Below are 17,014 nucleotides of genomic sequence, written 5' to 3'. Positions count from 1 at the left end.
GATTCAGTCTGAAGACAGGAATGAAAAATGAGTGGAGTCAAATGAACAGAGCCTCAGAAACCTTGGGACACAATCAAGCATACCAACATATGCATAGTGGGACTCCAGAAAGGAATGGAGAGAAAAAGAGGTAGACAGAATATTTTATGAGCTAACATCCAAACATGTCCCAGATTTGATGAAAAAGATAAATTTAGATATCTAAGAAGCTTAACAAACACCAAATAGGATAAACCTAGGGATACCCACATCTAGACACATCATAATCAAATTATCAAAAGCTAACAACAGAGAATGTTAAAAGCAGCAGTAAAGAAGCAACTCATCTTGTACAAGGGATCCTCAATAACATAAGCATCTAATTTCTCATCAGAAACTAGAGGAAGATAGAAGACAGTGGGATAACATATTCAAAGTGCTGAAAAAGACTGTCAATCAAGAATTATAAATTGAGTAAAACTATACCTCATAATGGAGTAGAAATTAAGAGTTTCCCAGATAAGAAAAATCTTAGAGAACTTATCACTAGCAAACCCTGGCATATAATAAATACAAAAGGGAGTTCTTCAGGCTGACATCAAAGGGCACTAGACAGTAACTGAAGCTCTTTGAAAATAAAGAGCACCAGTAAACTTAACTACATAAGTAAGTATAAAAGAGAAAAGAGATGTATTTTTTATTTGTAATCTTTTTTCCTCCTATTTAAAAGGCAACTGCATAAAGTGCTTATTATAAATCTGTGTTAATTGGCATACAATATATAAAGATGTAAAAACTGTATGACAGTAATGGCATAAAGATGGGGAGGGAAAGGAACTAATATAGAAGCAAAATTTTTATATACTATTGCAATTAAGTGGCTACTAACCCAAAATAGATGATTAGACATTAAAATGTCAATTATAATCCCCAGGGTCACTGTTAAGAAAATTAAAATGTGTGTGTGTGTGTGTATACACACACGCACACACATATAAAAACAAATAAAAAGGGAATTATAATGGTACACTAGATCATGTCTATTTAACACAGAAGAAGGAAGTAATAGAGAAAAAGAAAGACATCAGTGATACAGAAAACAAACCAACAAATGTAAACCTTACCTTATTAATTATATAATACTTAAATTAAATACTTTAATTAAAAGACAGATATTAATATAATGGACAAAAAATATGATCCAACTATAAGCTACCTACATGAGATACACTTTAGATTTAAAGACAGAAGCAGTTTGAAAGAAAAAGCATGGGAAAAGATATACCACATAAAGAGTAAACAAAAGAGATCTGGAGGGCTGTACTAATATCAGACAAAATAGAGTGTAAGTCAAAATTGTTATTAGACACAAAGAAGGATATTTTATAATGCTAAAAGGGCAAATCCATTAAGAAGATATAACAATTATAAATATATATGCACCTAATAAATGAGCCCTAATATTTATGAAGCAAAATTGTCCGACTTGAAGGGAGAAATAGACAGTTCAACAATAGTTTGAGACTTCAATGTCCCACTTTTCATAATGGATAGAACAGAACAACCAGGACAGACTGGGAGCTTGGGATTGACATGTACACACTGCTATATTTAAAACAGATAAGCAACAAGGACCTACTGTATAGCACCAGGAAGTCTGCTCAATATTCTGTAATAACTTAAGTGGGAAAAGAATTTGAAAAAAGAATAGAGAAAAAAAAGACTTAGTGTAGCTATAAGGAAACTCCTCAATTTATTAAACATGTGATCTCATCTACCTTACTTTCTGAGTTCTGGTACCTTAGCTTTGAATGCTGGTGCTGTCCTGTCCACCCAACAGAGTTTTGGTGAGCATCAAATAAAGCACTTAGATGAATGTTAAAAGAAAGAAAAAAGAGCAACCAGGCAGAAGATCAAATCAAAAGGAAATAGAAGATTTAAACAAAACTGTTATCTAGCTAGAACTAACAGACATCTATAGAACACTCCACCCACAATACATGTTATACATTCTACTCAAGTGCACATAAACCATTCTTCACAATATATGTTTAAAGATAAAACAAGTGTCAATAAACTGTTGACAGGATTGAAATCATACAAAGTATGCTTTCAGACCAAAGTGAAATAAAATTAGAATTCAATAAAAGAAGGAAATTTGGGAAATTCACAAATATGTGGAAATTAACAACATACTGCTAAATAACCAATGCATCAAAGAAGAAATCACAAGGAAAATTAGAAAATATTTTGAGATGAATGAGAATGAAGACACAATATACCAAATTTATGAGATGTGATGAAAGCAGTACCTAAAGGAAAATTTATATCAGTAAACACCTTTATTAAAAAAGTAGAAAGTTTCAAAGAAATTTTTATTTAAAAAAGTAAAAACAAAGAGCAAATTAAACTCAAAGCAAATAGAAGGATGTAATAAATATTAGTGTGTGAGAAAAATAGAGAACTAAAAACAGTATAGAAAATCAACAAAACCAAACGTTAGTTCTTCACAAACATCAACAAAGTTTACAAACCTTAATTAGACTGACAAAGGGGGAAAAAAGAAAGTTCAAATTACTAAAGTCAGGAATAGAGAGGAAACATTATTTCCAATCATACAGAGAAAAAAAGATTATAAGGAAATACTATGAATACTTGTATGAAAACAAATTAGATTACCTAGATTAAAGGGACAAATTCCTAGAAAGATGCAAACTACTGAAACTGACTCAAGAAAAAAAAAAAGGAAAACCTGAATAGACCTAAAACAAGAAATTAAATTACCAATCAAAAACTTCCCACAAGAAAAGGACCAGATGACGTCACTTGTGAATTCTAATATTTAAAGAAGAATTAACAACAATACTTTAAAATATTTCCAAAAATAGGAGGAAAGTATAATTTATTTTATGAGGTCAGTATTACCCTGATGCCATGACCAGCCAAAGACATCACAAGAAAATAAACACTGAAGACTAATGTCTCTTATGAAAGTAGATATAAAAATCCTCTACAAAATACTAGCAAATGAATCCAGCAATACACAAAGAAAATGATGTATACCATGTCCAAGTGGGATTTGTTCCAAATATGCAAAATTTATTCAGAGCTATGAAAAATCAATGTATATTAACCCCCTAGTAAAAAACTCAACAACCTAGAGATAAAAGGGGACTACTTCAATCTGATAGAGGGCATCTATGAAAAACCACAGCCAGCATTATGTTTAATGGTGAAAGACTGAAAGCTTTCCTCTGAGATCAGGAACATGACAAGGGTGTCCCTTACTGCCATTTCTACTTTTGGTATCAGGGTGATGGTGGCCTCATAGAATAAGTTTGGGAGTATTCCTCCCTCTGCTATATTTTGGAAGAGTTTGAGAAGGATAGGGGTTAGCTCTTCTCTAAATGTTTGATAGAATTCACCTGTGAAGCCATCTGGTCCTGGGCTTTTGTTTGTTGGAAGATTTTTAATCACAGTTTTAATCACATTTCATTACTTGTGATTTGTCTGTTTATATTTTCTATTTCTTCCTTGTTCATCCTCGGAAGGTTGTACTTTTCAAAGAATTTGTCCATTTCTTCCAGATTGTCCATTTTATTGGCATATATTTGCTTGTAGTAGTCTCTAATGATCGTTTGTCTTTCTGCAGTGTCAGTTGTTACTTCTCCTTTTTCATTGCTAATTCTGTTGATTTGAGTCTTCTCCCTTTTCTTCTTGATGAGGCTGGCTAATGGTTTATCAATTTTGTTTATCTGCTCAAAGAACCAGCTTTTAGTTTTATTGATCTTTGTTATTGCTTCCTTCATTTCTTTTAAATTTATTCCTGATCTGATCTTTATGATTTCTTTCCTTCTGCTAACTTTGGGGGTTTTTTTTCTTCTTTATCTAATTGCTTTAGGTGTAAGGTTAGGTTATTTATTGGAGATGCTTCTTGTTTCTTGAGGTAGGACTGTATTGCTATAAACTTCCCTCTTAGAACTGCTTTTGCTGCATCCCATAGGTTTTGGGTCATCGTGTATTCATTGTCATTTGTTTCTAGGTATTTTTTTGATTTCCTCTTGGATTTCTTCAGAGATCTCTTGGTTATTTAGTAGTGTATTGTTTAGCCTTCATGTCTTTGTATTTTTTTACAGATTTTTTCCTGTATTTGTTATCTAGTCTCATAGCATTGTGGTTGGAAAAGATACATGATACAATTTCAATTTTCTTACATTTACCAAGGCTTGATTTCTGACCCAAGATATGATCTATCCTGGAGAATGTTCCATGAGCACTTGAGAAGAAAGTGTATTCTGTTGTTTTTGGATGGAATGTCCTATAAATATCAGTTAAGTCCATCTTGTTTAATGTATCATTTAAAGCTTATGTTTCCTTATTTATTTTCATTTTGGATGATTTGTTCATTAGTGAAAGTGGGGTGTTAAAGTCCCCTACTATGATTGTATTACTGTCAATTTCCCCTTTTATGGCTGTTAGCATTTGCCTTATGTATTGAGGTGCTCCTATGTTGCATGCATAAATATTTACAATTGTTATATCTTCATCTTGGATTGATCCCTTGATCATTATGTAGTGTCTTTGTCTCTTGTAATTGTCCTTATTTTAAAATCTATGTTGTCTGATACGAGAATTGCTACTCTAGCTTTCTTTTGATTTCCATTTCCATGGAATATCTTTTTCCAACCGCTCACCTCCTCACCTTCAGTCTGTACGTGTCCCTAGGTCTGAAGTGGGTCTCTTATAAACAGCATATATACAGGTCTTGTTTTTGTATCCATTCAGCCAGTCTGTGTCTTTTGGTGAGATCATTTAATCCATTTACATTTAAGCTAATTATCAATATGTATGTTCTTATTACCATTTTCTTAATTGTTTGGGGTTTGTTATTGTAGGTCTTTTCCTTCTCTTGTGTTTACTGCCTACAGAAGTTCCTTTAGCACTTGTTGTTAAGCTGGTTTGGTGGTGCTGAATTCTCTTAGCCTTTGCTTGTCTGTGAAGGTTTTAATTACTCCGTCAAAATTGAATGAGATCCTTGCTGGGTAGAGTAATTTTGGCTGTAGGTTTTTCCCTTTCATCACTCTAAATATGTCCTGTCACTCCCTTCTGGCTTGCAGAGTTCCTGCTGAAAGATCAGCTGTTAACCTTATGGGGATTCCCTTGTATGTTATTTGTTGTTTTTCCCTTGCAGCTTTTGATACTTTTTCTTTGTATTTAATTTCTGATAGTTTGATTAATATGTGTCTTGGCATGTTTCTCCTTGGATTTATCCTGTATGGGACTCTCTGTGCTTCCTGGACTTGATTAAGTATTTCCTTTCCCATATTAGGGAAGTTTTCAACTATAATCTCTTCAAATATTTTCTCAGTCCCTATCTTTTTCTGTTTTTCTTCTGGGACCCCTATAATTCAAATGTTGGTGTGTTTAATGTTGTCCCAGCAGTCTCTGAGACTGTCCTCAATTCTTTTCATCTTTTTTCTTTCTTCTGCTCTGCGGTAGTTGTTTCCACTATTTTATCTTCCAGGTCACTTATCCGTTCTTCTGCCTCAGTTATTCTGCTATTGATTCCTTCTAGAGAATTTTTAATTTCATTTATTGTGTTGTTCATCATTGTTTGTTTGCTCTTCAGTTTTTCTAGGTCCTTGTTAAACATTTCTTCTATTTTCTCTATTCTATTTCCAAGATTTTGGATCATCTTTACTATCATTACTCTGAATTCTTTCTCAGGTAGACTGCCTATTTCCTCTTCATTTGTTAGGTGTGATGGGTTTTCACCTTGCTCCTCATCTGCTGTGTGTTTCTCTGTCTTCTCATTTTCCTTCACTTATTGTGCTTGGGGTCTCCTTTTTGCAGGCTGCAGGTTTGTAGTTCCCATTGTTTTTGGTGTCTGCCCCCAGTGTCTCAGGTTGGTTCAGTGGGTTGTGTAGGCTTCCTGGTGGAGGGGACTGGTGCCTGTGTTCTGGTGGATGATGCTGGATCTTGTCTTTCTGGTGGGCAGGACCACATCTGGTGGTGTGATTTGGGGTGTCTGTGACCTTATTATGATTTTAGGCAGCCTCTCTGCTGATGGGTGGGGTTGTGTTCCTGTCTTGCTAGTTGTTTGTCATAGGGTGTCCAGCACTGTTGCTTGCTGGTCATTGTGTGGAGCTGAGTCTTAGCATTGAGACGGAGATCTCTGGGAGAGCTTTCGCCATTTGATATTACATGGAGCCGGAAGGTCTCTGGTGGACCAATGTCCTGAACTCGGCTCTCCCACCTCAGAGGCACAGGCCTGACAGCCGGCCAGAGTACCAAGACCTTGCCAGCCGCACGGCCAGGTATGTGAGGAGTTTCTTGCCTTTTGGGAAGTCTGAGGTCTTCTGCCAGCGTTCAGTAGGTGTTCTGTAGAAGTTGTTCCACGTGTAGTTGTATTTCTGATGTATTTGTGGGGAGGAAGGTGATCTCCACCTCTTACTCCTCCGCCATCTTGAAGGTCCTGTCTCTCCAAACTCTGGAACTCCACACTCCAGAGGCCCTCTTTTCCACATGCTCTGATTTTTTCTTAATTCAAGCTACTTGAGATGTAACCAATGAAAGGAAATTTTTACAAAGAAATAGACTATAGATGGACTTCCATAGAACATTCTTATTTTCTGCTTCCATATTTTTTTTCTCAACAGTACCCTCAATGGCAGCATATATATGAAGCAAGAGCTGTTAATTTTGGCATTGTCTTTAGAAACTCTCAGGGCAAACTCAAATGGGGTCTGGTGTCTACTATGACCTTTTCCCTTCTCATGGAAAGAGTATGGGTCTAAGAAACTATTGCTTCATTGTTTTCAACACAAGTTATTTTGAAATTTTCTGTGTCTCTTGCAAATGTGTGCTAAGGAAGAACACATGACTTACTGATCCTTTTGTTTAAAATCTTGTTTGGTGGATTTTTTTGGTGTAGGTATATTATATATACATATCTATATATGAAGCGTTACCTACAGATATATCCCAAACAATAAAAAATTGTTATATACCCATTGTTCTGCAGTTACTCCTAGAGAAGACAGTAAGAGGGGTTAGAACACCAACCTCACTTCTTTGCAGGAATAATAACATGATTATATTCAATGGCTTGGCTACAGCATGCAAGCAAAGTAATATGTTCCATCAACATTATCCATTAGGAAATAAATAACTGCTTTTGTGACTGCAGTTAAATCTCAAAGCAGAGACATCTGAAATACATGATACATGTATTTTCTAGTCCCCTTTACAGCATTTTCCATTCAGGGGTCTCAACTAACAATGATTTATTGGTGTCTATACTTTATGATTAGAGAAATTTGGTTGTATGGGAGTAGTTGTTCGGTTAGTATTAAAGTGAATCATGTTTAAGCAAAGTACCAAATGAATGTATTTTGGAACTACCAGTATCAAAATAAAATATGTCCTCTTAAGTTTTACTAAAAAAATCATTCTTCAACTATTTATTCAGCAAGGTTGTCAGTCTACACGTTGTGGCCAACTAAGAGCACGAAAAGCATGATTGAGCTGCCAGAGCCAATAGAGCATCTTGACATGATAATAGAGCTGTTGTTAATGAGACAGATGTTAAATAGAAATTCAAGAATATGGGGATGGAGGGCAAAATTTTTTCTACCAAAATCATCATTAAAACTTAATGATCTAAACTAATGAGCTAAACTAATGATCTAAACTTAAATGATTAAAACTTAAACGATCTAAAAATTAAGAAACCTAACTAAACTCATAGATACAGATTGGTGCTTATCATAGGCGGGGGTGGGAAGTGAGCGAAATTAATTTTACATTAAATTTGGGGTAATGTCTGAAAAATGTCCCAGGGATAACTAGTTACCCTGGCTCTTCTGTCCTTAACATTTCAGGACAATGTGTATTTACGAGACATCACTCTCAAGATTACTCAAGATAACATACTGAGAGTTGTGAAGTCCAAATGTTCTGTGATGCTCCTTGGTATTTATAACTATTTTTGTAGCTTATTTACAGTAGGTTTAATTGACTGGGTGAATCCTGAAGTCCACTGGAATAGTAAATGTAGATAACCTCAATACTTTTTCCCAGGGCTGCTTAAAGAAGTGTCTTTGTTTCTTATAAACATATTTAAAATTATTCAGTTCTAAAATTGCAGTGCTGTATTTCTAATCACCATATCATTATTATTTGAGCATCAATTAAAACCATTTTTATAAAGATTCCTATTTTAAATACACATGTATAAGAAGTACTTTTTAAATGTCCATTTCACTGCTGGAGCTGCTTGCCATTTGTACTGTTTACTATCACTTTATAGGATTGTTTCAAAAGTGGAGAATCCCCCTTCCCCATGCAAAAGCAAAGGTTCTTTCTCCATAGCTGATATTCAGCAGAGGCCTAAGAGTTGGAGAAGTGAATACTGAATCTCTTTCTTCTACTCACTAATTCTATGACTTTGAATAAGTCCTTTGGATGAATCTCAGTCTCCTCATACTTAATGAAGTCAGGGTAACAATACACATTAAACTACTACTGAAACGGCACTCTCAATTATTATAAACAAGGTCTGTAATTATTATTCTATTAAGTACGGTACAGGTGTAAGCAATATTATATCTTAAGCACTGTACAAATATAATATATTGTTAATATTAATAATTTGAAAAGTGGGAAGGTTCAAACACAGATAAGCTTATTCAATACAAAGTTATTTCCCAAAACTTGTATGCAAAGATTTGAACTACTGACCATATATTGAAATGGACAGTTCATTTGTCCATGTTACTCCTAGCCAGTAAATTCTCTGAGGGCTGCTGCACTTTTTACCTTAATCATTGTTTTATTCTAGTATCTGGCATGGTGCCTAATATGTAGTAGGCACTAAATACACAAACACACACCTTATATACACAATAGTTGAGTTGTCAGATGACTACATGTATGAATGAAAGAGGAAAACCTTTCCTTTCTCTATGAGATATAGGGGTGGAGGAAAAGGTTGGGGTTAAGGGTATAGGTAAAAAATTAGGACCAACTGGTAGAGCTAAGAGAAAATTAGTAAACCTAAATTTTAAAAAACTTGTTCAAAAATAGAAATATCAATGATAAACCATAATGGAAAAGATATTTTAAAAAGAATGTATATATGTGTGTAAATGAATCCCTTTTCTGTATAACAGAAATTAACACAACATTGTAAATCAACTATACTTCAATTAAAAATGTAAAAATATCTATATTCGTAATAGAAATTTCTTCGGAATGAGACATGTTCAACAAAGGTTAGATGGCCCCGACCACAGCGACGGCAATATTAGAAGGACTCACTGCACTGGCTGGGAGGGTGTTCAAGGTGACATCTGGGATCCTTCTAATAGTCAAATGTATTTCAAACCACAATTTTTAGAAACCTCTTTGGATAATGGATAATTAAGATGTTTGAAAAAATTATCTGGCCAATTTAGTTAATATAATTGATTCTGTCATTTTGTATTCCAATTCAAAAGAACATTTTCTGCACCTGACATTTCTGCATAACTTACCATGGCATAAAGCAATGAATTAACTACACTGTTAGGAAAGCGTAAGTGCTACATCCCTTTTACAGGCAATAGTTTTGCTTGCTATTTCCTTATTGAAATGGAGTTCCCCATAGGCATTTGCCTTCCTATCGGCTGACACGTGACTAAATATTTTCTTGAAGAATTGATAGGGACCAAGGACTTCATGAGCATGAGCTTTCTGGACCTTAAAATCTTTCAAAAGATCTCAGAATATGCCCTTTGCCATCATAAGTGTTCTGGAGAGAAAAGTGGGAGCTGGCTGACAACAAGCTGAGAGTAACAGTCATTAGTTCTAAACGCTGAGTAACGGAGCATAACATGTTTCATCAAGAACATCCAGGAGAAATGGTCCTTAAAATATCTACAGTATCAAGTATTGTAAATGAACAACTACTATGTGACAGATAAGCCAAGTGTGAGCACACAGGTTGTTATTACTGTGATCTGCTCAAAATTTAAACAGAATGACACTCCTTTTTATGAAGGAATAGACTTTTATATACATGTGAGGGTTACCTCATAACAATCAAACTGCAGTGAATTATAGTCCTGGTGGAATGCTTTAGTTAAATGCACTGTTAAAAACATGAGAGTCATAAAAATAAGACAGGTGAGAGGAATTTTAGAGATCAACCTTTTTATTTTGTATTTCAGGTAAGAAACCTAAAGCCCAGATTGATTAAGTGGCTTGCCTAAGATCATGTAGTAAGTTATTAACAGGCCTATTTGCCCTTAATCTCAGGCCAATACACCTGCAACTATTACATAGAAATTCATTAAAATATTGATACGGTTAATTAAACAGTCTAAATTAACTAAATGACATATTTCAGTATAACATGGCAAACTGGCCTTGCACATTTAACTGCTTTCCCTGCTACCTTTCTAACTCCCCAATCCACAGAGAAATATTTATACCACATTGGAAATAGAGGAAGGGTGCCAGCCACATGCCAGAAATTTTGTGGAATCTTTGCAAGATATAGTACAGGTGAGAACAGAACAAGGGAAGGCTGACCAACAGTTAAGACACAATGGGCAAAGTCAAAGTCGAGGCCAGCAGAACCAAATGCCACCAAATTCAAAGCTAAGTGCTAGGGCAAAGGCAGTAGATGAGAAGTAAACATTAATCTTTCCAGTTCTTCTGAGAGGAGCATTTCAGAACTGGTACACACAATGTCAGCCAAAGTACTCACTTCTAGCTTGCCTTTACTGTGGGGTGCAGGGCTCTCTGTGAATATGAGGGTATGTATAATCAGCTGGATTTGGGGGCTAGCCACTGTCATCCATAGTCTTGTAGAAAAGCAGTACTCCAGCTAATTTGGTTTGTAACAACTGACATGGACAGGGCAACTTCAGCACAGTGCCACAACGCTTCCTCTGACCAAGTCTCATTCTTTACTGATAATTAAAAAATGGATCTGTCATCTGACATCATAATACTATAATCCAAATGTTTCCATTCTCTTACTTCTTGGGACCCAAGTGTTTGAACAGATATCCAGAACAACCTGACAGAAACCATGTCATAACCATGAACATGAAGATACTGTATCATTCAGAGTAAGAAACTTACACTCTGTGTAGCTATCACCTATTTTGGAATAATTACAGAATTATTAAAGTAAAATTTTAAAAGTCTATATTTCAAGAAAAAGAATGTCAATGTCCCCAGTTGGAACATGCATTGAGGTCTGTTATATTTTATGGCCAGTGGAAATTGGAACCCAGTCTTGTAATTCAGGTGGTCAATCCTCAGGACACAGGGAGCAAGAGTCTACAGTCTACCCCACGAGAATCTATTTTGTATTGAGTCAGAAACTTAAAGTACGTTATTTTTAAGACTCAAACTTTTAAAATGATAAAAAGAGAAAATTAAATACAAAGGGGTAAGAAAAGGAAACTTCAGCCTATAATTTTAAAGATTCTCCCTTTTTCAGAGTCATTAAATATAAAGATGGATATACTGCTTCTCTTAATAGAATACTAAATGACCAGATATTAACTATTATTAACTAGAATAATTAGATGATCAGTTAGGTATCTGGTCACCTAATTAATTCCCCTTACTTGACTCCATACTCACAATCAAACCTCTCGTCATAACTGTAGCTTTGCTTGTAGTGAAAAAAAGTAGCCCACTCACATCCATACAAGTGTTTAGTTTTACATTTGGTTACAAAGCTGTACTACGGCTTTCTGATTTTATGGGCTGGTGTGAGGAGAAAGGGATGAGCGTCATACTTACAAACATGCATCAGTAAAGAATGAATAAGCATCAGTATTTCTGTATGATAAAGACTTAAAGCCAAAATAAATAGGATAAAAGGGTTTCTTATGGATTATCGTATTGTTTATAAACATGCATATAACAACATAGCACTGCAATATGTAAAGCAAAAAGACAAACTAGGAAATGTCATTAACACAAATCCTTCAGTCATTTGCAAGTTAAACAAAAAGAAAATACAGATATAGCATATGTGATTATATTGGGCTGGCCAAAAATTTCCTTCAGTTAGTGAATACGTTGTTCAATAAAGTTCTTTGTGAAAATGAAAAATGTCTTTTATTTTTACTTAAAACCAAACGAACTTTTGGGCCAACCCAATATAATCAATAATACATATCTTATATGAAACTTCACAAAAAATGTACAGATATTCTTTTCTAATATCCATGGCACTTTTATACAAATTGAACATACTTAGGCTATAGAGAAAAACCTACTCATGAAATTTCAGTGCCAATATCCTCTGGACACATTGCAATAAATTGAGAAATAATAACAAATGGAGAGTAAGTTCCCCAAAGTATCTTACTGGAAAATTTAAAATCTCAAATAACTCATATCAAATAAGAAATAAAAACTACAATGGCACAGTACTTTGAAAATAAAAACAGTAACAAAATTATTCTTATCAAAACTTGTGAACAGCCAAACTAAACTCAGAATAATACTCTATAACTTTAAACGACTCTGTTCTTTGAAGAAAGATCCAAAACTTTATTCCCCTGATTTGCACAAGACCCAGAATGCTTTACCAAGGGGATTTAAACTAAAGAACAAATTCTACGCTATTTAAACATTTCCAGTGTATATATTAAAAAATAAATTAAAAGCTAACAAATTCTTTCTGAGAAGCTCAGATTAACAAAAAGGAAAATTAAAAAATAAAACATTGCTGAAAAACAAACCCCAAAATTGTACATAACTATTAGCAATTGAATTGAGTATGATGCCAAAAGAAATATGATCAAGCAGTTTACTCTAGAACTATAAGAATAATTCAATATTGTCACCATATTTTTCATCATATCAGTAAGCCAGAGGCCCCACAAAAAGTGTTTAAATTTAAATCCATTCTTAATATGAAATAACACAAAAATAAACCTTTTTAATAAATAGAATATTTCCCTAAAATAGCAAAGGATGCATCACTCAAACCAGCCAATATTGCACACATTGGAGAAAAAGAAGAGGCTTTCATATATCTGCTCTTACTTTTCTGAGAAAAGAAATAAGAAGGCATAGGAGGAAGAGAAGGAAGAGTAGTATATTTGACAGTATCTTAGATTTGATAACATACTATTTATAACTTGTTAAAATCTTGTCCATGAATACAATGCTTTTTTCAATTAATCACAGAAAGATAAGTTTATAACCATTTGCAAAAGAAATATCTCCAGAATATGTGTGTGTGTGTGTGTGTGTGTGTGTGTATAATTTCTGAACCTCCTTCTGCATTCAAATATAAGAGTGGCCTGAGGAGGTAGAAATTACTGAAGGTGAAATTTCCTTCCATACCTTTTCTTCTTAACAAGAGAAGAGGTCCTTTACCAACATTTTAAGCTAAAAAATAAATATTTCCAAGAAATGCATAAGTTTGTAATAATCAAACTGATTATTTTATTAACACCTGTTGCAAAATGGATAATCACTAATCTACCTATAAGAGTGAGTTACAGCATTCTACAGCCCCTGTCCAATCATTGGAAACTGAATGAGAAATCTGTCAGGTTTTGACTTAATTGTAAAATATATTGTCCAACATTTGTGACATAGTTGAGCAAATTAAAATTAGGTCATTAAACAGGAAAAGTAAAGGTGTCAAATCGAAACGTTTCAAGAAACCAAATGTTTCTGCTCAAGGGAGAAAAATTTTATCTCCAATGTTAAAAGAAAACATAAATCTTAAAATATTTACCTCCTCCTCTCAAACTTTCATTCTACGATGTATAAAATCATATTTTTACCTGTGCCTTTGAAATGTCATTTGACCATGTATTTTCTAACAGGGATATTTTGTATCAGAGATCAATGACTATTTTAGATGTAAACTTTTGTTGAAAAAAATAAAAACCATAGCTCTGAACCCTTGAAATTCTTGTCTCTAGAATTGATATCAGCTATTTATATCATATATACCATCCAGAAGATAACCTGATAACTGACAAATAAACGGGTTTTTAGTCTTTGTGATGTCATATATTGGGACAGGTTTGGACATGTCATGATATGGAGTATTTTCCAAATTGCTGGATTTGTTGTGGTATGTGGAGCTTTTGATCTTTTTTCTCAGGTTAAGCCCTCCTTATGACCCCACTGACAAAACTGAAAGAAGACACAGAACCTATTTTCCTTGGTATTTGTTGAGCCTAATTTTTTTAAAAAAAAGAAATCTTAAAGTAAAAAAAAACAACCTCCCCAAAAAAGCAACATAAACAAACAAACAAAAATACAACCAAACCCCAAACCTTTCACTCTTGAGAAATCACGTATAGGATCAAGCGACTATGAGGTGTGACTGGAAAATACTGAATTAACTGAACTTGAAAGAAATGAATAAAGTCTGTATGTATCAATGAAGGATACAGTTCAAAAATATTGATATAATGTTGTGAGTGAAGACTGCTGCCATATCCTGACCGCCATGTGCTGCACACAGTGGGTATAGCTCCAGGAACTTGTTAAAATGACCATATTACCAAAGGCAATCTACAGATTCAATGCAATCCCTATCAAATTACCAATGGTACTTTTCACAAAACTAGAACAAATAATTTTAAAATTCGTATGGAAACACAAAAGGCCCCAAATAGCCAAAGCAATCTTGAGAAAGAAGAACAGCACTGGAAGAATCATGCTTCCTGACTTCAGACTATACTACAAAGCTACAGTAATCAAACAGTATGGTACTTCCCCAAAACAGACACATAGATCAACATAAGAGGATAGAAAACCCAGAAATACACCTATGTACTTATGGTCAATTATTATATGACAAAGGAGGCAATAATATACAATGGAGAAAAGACAGTCTCTTCAACCAGTGGTGCTGGGAAAACTGGGCAACTACATGTAAAAAAAAAAAAAGAAATTAGAACATTCCCTAATATCATATACAAAAATAAACTCAAAATGCATTAAAGACTTAAATGTAAGATCAGATACTATAAAACTCCTAGAGGAAAACATAGGTAGGATAGTCTTTGACATAAATTGCAGCAATATTTTTTGTATCTGTGTCCTAGAATAATGGAAACAAAAGCAAAAATAAATAAATGGAACCTAATTAAACTTAAAAGCTTTTGCACAGCAAAGGAAACCATAAATAAAACAAAAAGGCAACTGACAGAATGGGAGAAAATATTTGCAAATGATACAACTGACAGGGCTTAATTTCTAAAATATACAAACCGCTCATATAACTCAATACTAAAAAACCAACCAACCCAATAAAAAAATGGGCAGAAGACCTAAATATACATTTTTCCAAAGAAGATATACAGATGGCCAACAGGCATATGAAAAGATGCTCAACATCGCTAATTAGAGAAATGCAGATCAAAACTACAATGAGGTATCACCTCACACTGGTCAGAATGGCCATCATCAAAATGTCTACAAATAATAAATGCTGGAGAGGGTGTGGAGGAAGGGAAACCCTCCCATACTGTTGGAATGTAAATTGGTGCAGCCACTATAGATAACAGGGTGGAGGTTCCTTAAAAAAACAGAAAACAGAATTACCATATGATCCTGCAATTCCACTCCTGGGTGTGTATCCAGAAAAGACGAAAACTCTAATTCAGAAAGATACATGCACCCCAATGTTCACTGCAGCACTATTTACCATAGCCAAGACATGGAAGCAACCTAAATGTCCACTGACAGATGAATGGATAAAGATGTGATATATATATATATATATACACACACACACACACACAGATATATAATGGAATATTACTCAGCCATAAAAATGAAATAATGCCATTTGTAGCACTATGGATGGACCTAGAGATTATCATACTAAGTGACAGAGAAAGACAAATATATGATGTCATTTAAATGTGGAGTCTAAAAAAAATGATATAAATGAACTTATTTACAAAACAGAAATAGACTCACAGACATTGAAAACTAACTTATGGTTACCAAAGGGGAAAACGGGGGAGGTATTGATAAATACACACACACACACACACACACACACACACACATACACACATAAATATGTATATATTTGAGTAAGAAAAACAAGCGGCAAAAATATTTATCATTCATGAAGCACAAAACAGTATTTTATTTTTTATGGATAACTTTACTATGGAAGTATGCAGAACAAGACTGTAAGCACATGCACCAAGTTCATAATACTCGGACAAAATGGAATCCCAATGAAGACAGAAATGTAGAAAAGGTTTATAACATTATAAAAGGTTACAACATTTTATAATATTCTAAATTTAAAAGGGGCATATATCATACATGTAGGTATATCAATACATATGTGTGTTCCGGTATATACTGTATAGAATTAATGTAATAATTATCTAGTACATTTCAGGTAGATATAGAGAGGTAGATAGATATGATTAAGGTTATTGTCACTGCACCAAACTTGTTGAGTTTGAATCCTTCTTTTTTTAGCTGTGCGGTTCTGAGCAAGGGACCTTACTGCTCTAAACTATTTCCTCATTTTAAAACTCTGATGATATTAATACTAACCTCATAGGTTTATTGTATTAAATTAATTTATATATTTAAATGTTTAGAACAGTGAAGGCAATATAGCAATCCATAGATATGAAATATCACCATCATGTTATAAACAGAAGAAAAAGCACTGAAGGTAAATATAGTAAATATGAATAATGGTTAATCCTAGTTTGTGAAACATGACTTATGCTAGCTTGAATTATTGTTCACAAATACTCATTGCCCTTCTCTAGGAAAGAATTGGAGTCCTCCATCTCGTTGACATGTATCTTCACCTTGCAATTTGCTTTGGTCCACGAAATGAGAGGGAAATTAACATGAGTCTTCTGAGCAAAATCTTGAAAAACTAGTATGTGATTCACATTTTTCCCCTTTCCCCTATATCTCTGATCATGAAAACATGAGGAGATGGAGCCCCCATCATCCTGGGGTCCGGAGCCACTACAATGTGAAAACCCCCCTTGCAAATCTG

The sequence above is a fragment of the Mesoplodon bidens genome (assembly GCF_964165515.1).
Source record: "Mesoplodon bidens genome assembly, chromosome: 8".
Lineage (NCBI taxonomy): Eukaryota > Metazoa > Chordata > Mammalia > Artiodactyla > Ziphiidae > Mesoplodon > Mesoplodon bidens.
The sequence above is the reverse complement of the archived record's forward strand: the minus strand, read 5'-3'. Positions refer to the sequence as shown.